This window comes from Nanorana parkeri, unplaced genomic scaffold, assembly GCF_000935625.1.
Source record: "Nanorana parkeri isolate BGI_ZX_2015 unplaced genomic scaffold, ASM93562v1 scaffold478, whole genome shotgun sequence".
NCBI classification, from domain to species: Eukaryota; Metazoa; Chordata; class Amphibia; order Anura; family Dicroglossidae; genus Nanorana; species Nanorana parkeri.
Genome location: NW_017306746.1, coordinates 402252 through 407438, shown reverse-complemented (window position 1 = coordinate 407438; position 5187 = coordinate 402252). Strand labels below are relative to the sequence as shown.

Below are 5187 nucleotides of genomic sequence, written 5' to 3'. Positions count from 1 at the left end.
CAACAGCCCAGAAAAAAAAAAAAAAAAAAAAAATTCGCAAAAAACGACCACACAGAAAATTGGCCATAGGCGACACTTTAAACGCTTTTACTGCTCATCAGTTTAGTGTTATCAGTGATTGATGGCCCTAAAATAACATTTGCGGCGATATGTAACATGTGCGGCACAATAGGCGTTTTCACACGTAGGCGCACCCGACGCATGTTTGCGTGTGTATGTGGGGGGACTTTAAAAAAAAAAAAGTGTGTTTTTTTTAATTACTTTTTTTTTACGCTTAAATTTATTGCTATCACATGAGGGGGCTAAGAAGCCGCCTATGTGATAGCCAATTTACATGACAGGTCCTCTTTATGGAGACATCAGGGGTCTCCAAGACCCCTAATGTCACCTAGGGACCCCCAGAGAAGCTGATGAAGCACAGATCTGCTGCACCAGCTTCTCCCAAGCTTCTGAAGCTGGAGAGTGACACTGAATGCAGGAAGTGATGTAATATACATCACTTCCTGCATTCGGGACTGAAGAGGAGATCAGAGGGAGTTTGTATACTGAACTCCCTTTGATCTCCTGTCACAGCGCAGCCGTGCCGGTCCTGGCCATCCTGGACACAGCGGATCTCGGAACCGGCAACGGCAGTGACAACAGCGGCGCCGTTACTGGGGGGGTACTCGGGGGAGCTGGGGTGACACGCCCTCCCGCTCCTATAAGGCAGTGATCTCACAGTGAATTCACAGAGTAATCCTTTAACATAAACAGAAAGGAGTATAGGAGAGAGTCATCAAGAGAACTTCCTAGCACGGAATGTACATAGGAGTGCGCCAACAACACTGTGCATGTCATTTACACACAGACTACCCAGAAAATACTCTGCCCAAAACAGAATCAAAAAAGGGCAACGTCAAACAGCTGAATGTGTAGCTGAACCTCTTACAGTTAGGTCTGGAAATAATTCTGGCTCTTACGCCACCACAATGGAACAAACCGAGATGCAATTGAAATGCAGACTTTTACTTTAATTGAATTAAATGTTTAGGAATTGCAACCATTTTCATACACAGTCCCCTTATTTCAGGGGCTCAAATGTAATTGGACAACTTAACACAATCATAAAGAAAATGTTAATTTTTTATTCTTTGTCGAGAATTCTTTGCAGGCAATGACTGCTTGAAGTCTGGAATGCGCGGAGATCACCAAACGCTGGGCGTCTTCCTTTGTGATGCTTTGCCAGGCTTATACTGAGGCTGTCATGGGTCTTTCTGCCTTCAAAGAGAACTATGGAGTAACCTTTTTCCCCCCACATTTCTCTTTAGGGTCAAGGGAGGACATATACTAATGCTATTGCCTGCTATATGCGGGGAGAGAGCCGCAGCCGGGACAGACCCCGACAACACTGTGGAGATCCACCGTGCTTGATGATTGACAGGGGACTCTGCCCATGTAGAGGCAGAGCCAGCTGTGCCCGCCCCTGGCAAAGACAGCAATAAAGACCTGACAGGGGTTGTAATTCCTCACCAATACTGTATTCAAATCTAGAGGGAGGAAAAATAGTTTTCCCTTTACTTACACTTTACCTCCTGCAGAAGAGCAGCCTTCCTAGTCTGGGATAGCCATTTGCCCCATTAATTCTATTCTCTATCTCTGAGGGTGTCACTTCTGCTATGAAAGTTTGACAGCTCTTTGTTGACATGCTCCAACTGGAAATATGAAGGATCCGGGTGGAAAATTGTCAGCCGAAGAGAGCCACCACTTTTCTTGGGCTGGAGGATGACAAGCATTATCTAGCCCGGGGGTGGGCAAACTCTGGTCTTCCAGCTGTGGTGAAACTACAAAGCCCATCATGCACCTGCCTTTTGGGAGTTATGCCTGTGGCTGTCAGGATCTTGCAATGCCTCATGGGATTTGTAGCATCACCACAGCCTGAGGGCCGGAGTGTGCCCACCCCTGGTCCAGCCCTTTCTCCACCAGCCTAACTGCCCCAGCCCCTTTGATTCACCGGATTACAGTTCTTATTAACCATGGAGGCTCATAATCACACAGAGGCATTACCTAGGGTAGGCTGCATGCAAAAACTGTCCCCCTAGGACCCCCCACTCCACCACCTACACGATTGCTCTGGATATAAACTATGTAAAGGCTACTTTTTTTATATCCTTGTAACGTGTTGTCTACCTTGCAGTCTTTGCTGTCCTCCCTTGTCCTTATGGTGGATGTAGACGACTGCTCAGCTTAAATTAGTACCGAGCCAGGGCCATCCACAATTCCTGTGCTCTGTGACACCAGCCCTTTAATAAGCACATGGTTGTCACCTGGTGTGATCATCCCCCACTGGAAACTACAATTCACAGTGCTAGCACACGACTGACCAACCCAACACCCTCATTTGTAGGTTTTCTATGCAGAGATGACAGTGCGCAATAGTCACTGGGAAATGTAGTATTAAGTAGAGATGCACCAAAATGGAATTTTTAGACCAAAACTGAAAATAAACAATTTGTGAGGCGGAAACCGAAAATAAAGTTTTTGTTCCCCCAACCTCTTTCAAATTTGTTTTAATTATTTTTACATTACTGTTGGGGGCTCTGGGGAAACAGACACTTGATATTTCCCTTTTAAAATAGAAAATTAGTCCTAAATCTCTTATTCTGCAGCCCGTTATGAATGAACAGCAAGCCTCTATACTGGAGTATTCCTGTCTGTTCATAAACTGTGGAGATACCGGGTTTCCCCGAAAATAAGACACTGTCTTATATTTTTCTTGGCTGAAAAAAAACACACTAGGTCTTATTTTCGGGGCAGGTCTTATTTTCTTTTTTAATGTACAACAATCCACACTTATTCACGTAGAAAAGTCTACATGTATTCATGTACAAAAATATGGTGATCAGGGCAATCAGGGGTGCCGTACCTTTCCAAGTACAATTTGCTAACCAATCACTGGCCAGAATGAGCGAAGCGCACTTTCACTATCGATTCCTTACAGGCAGAGTGCATTTGGCTCTGCTCCCTCTGGCTTTGTTGGCACCGCTGATTCTCTCCCACAGCTCTTCAAAGTTCCCCCTTATGCCACCACCGGCCCAGGGAATGGTCACAACTAGGTCTTATTTTTGGGGTAGGTCTTATATTTTAGCAATTCCCAAGAATAGTACTAGGTCTTATTTTCAGGGTAGGTCTTATTTTCGGGAAAACACAGTAGTATGTCCACAATCATGACTGAACAGGACGTGAAGCACCTGTCCATTCATAACTGAGGTTGCACAATTGGTGGCTGACTAAATACTTTTTTGCCCAACTGTATATAGCATACTATGTCCTCAGTTTTTTACAAACACTCTGCTTGTACTCTGCTCTCCATTCTGACTCCTCCGCCTGTCACAGGAGACTGAGCTGGGTGGTGTGGGAGGAGAGCTCAGCCTCCTGTCACACTGCTGACAGCTCACTCCTCCCCGCCCCTGCATTCTGAAGCCCGGGACACACCGCATGCAAAGCAAAGGGAAGCGGCAGCATTCAGACCTTCGCGAGCAGTGTGCCTTGCAATTTTCTCTCTGGCGCGTCAGATTGCAAAATGACTTGAAAAAATGTAATCTTCAGCCAATCGACTCGCATGTATAAACCCACGCATCAGGATGCAAAGTCCATTGAGTTGTGCGAGCGCCAATTAGCTGTAGATGAAGTATTTCAATCCGGGCGCACTCAGCTACTCAAGCTCTCACACACTGCGTATGAACGTTGCTTTGCTCCACACAGCTTTGCATGCAGTGTGTCACAGGCTTAACATTTTCTCTCCTCCCTGCTGGGCGCTGGTCTGTGTCCCCTCAGATCCCCGCTGGCATCGGAGGGGACACTGATTGGCACCCAGTGGGGAGGAAAGAAGTTAGGGATGCGCTGAATTTACGGCCGTCATAGTACTTTCTGCATTTTGTCCAAAGTACCATTTTTGATCGAAATGTTTTGGGGGCCGAAATTCCGGTGCATCCCTAGTATGAAGGGCCACGTCATATGTCAGATATTGAACGCACACACAAGGATGCGATGCACAAAAACAGAATGGTTTTAACACAGGGGAGATTTGACAACCTGAAGTCTCGTGTATATTCGATTGATGTCCAAGTCCCATCACACTCCTGACCGGTAAGTCCCTGTGAAACAGGTGGGTGCAGCAGTGCCAAACGGATGGCGCCGCTCGATGTCAGAAAAGAAGGGGTCACTGGCACTCCAATATGCTGATGAATACACCTTTATTGACGCATGCTCAGTATCACATAACACGACGGTTTAGGGCCACGCAGGGTCCCCATTATCAGGGGAAACAGTGATGACACCGACACATAGCTCTACTATGATGTAACACGCAGAAGTGATGGTAGCATTGTACGAACATCTAGGAAGCAAGACAACATGAACTTCCCATCAGCTAAACCTGAGCCTCAGTATTCTGATCCACACAAAGAGACCCGCCTATGGCAGCCTAGTCCTGTGTGATGACTCTGGAGATCTGACAGGTAAACAATGATGACAGACTCCAGGTGATGGATGTACAGGACAGCAGAGACTCAGCTGTGACAATGGAAGAACACAGGCGTCATCCCCACAGGCCTCAGCTGAGAATGTGTTCTCACCCGGCATGACGCACGGACAAGGACGCTGTCAGGGACTGTGTGTGGTCTCTGCTGGCCGTGGAGGGTGTACAGGCTGGGCACAGGTCACACACAGTTGTTGTGCACCGTCAGATTTACGGTGGTGACACCGGCAAAAAAACAGAGGCCTCCCACAAGCACGGTCAGCGGCGAAGGGAGACTGCAGACACTCTTCATCCGGCGGAAATTACCTGCTAACGGAAGCCGTCGTCTCCCCGCACTCTGTCCGCTCCCACTCCGCCTGGCCGGACGGTGGACGCTGGATTCCGGGGGCCTAAAGGACCTTTGCTGACATCACAATCATGTGACTGGGCTCGGAGTGACGCCGCTCTGTCACGTGACTGCAGGGCTGGGTAGGGCACAGCGACAGGGCGGGAGGTTTGAACGGAGACGCTGGCTGAATCACATGACCAGAGTTACGTCTCCGGCCAGTATGGGGAAGGGGACTTTTAATTCTAAACATGGAGGGTTGGCACTGTGCTGCCTTCAACTTCTTCTAAATATGACGGCTGGCCAGACTGTTACTCGAATACTGATCTAGGCTTGGGGCCCATTC

The 5187-nt window shown here is 47.8% G+C and overlaps 1 protein-coding gene across 1 annotated transcript in view; it reads right to left on the bottom strand.

Moving 5' to 3' along the window:
• RAB5B (RAB5B, member RAS oncogene family) overlaps nucleotides 1-4973 on the bottom strand; it is a 35817-nt gene extending 30844 nt beyond the window's left edge. Inside the window, exon 1 of the mRNA XM_018560810.1 lies at nucleotides 4823-4973. The gene's annotated coding sequence lies outside the window, so the exon portion shown is untranslated. The remainder of the gene's footprint in view (nucleotides 1-4822) is intronic.
• Nucleotides 4974-5187: the final 214 nt, after the last annotated feature.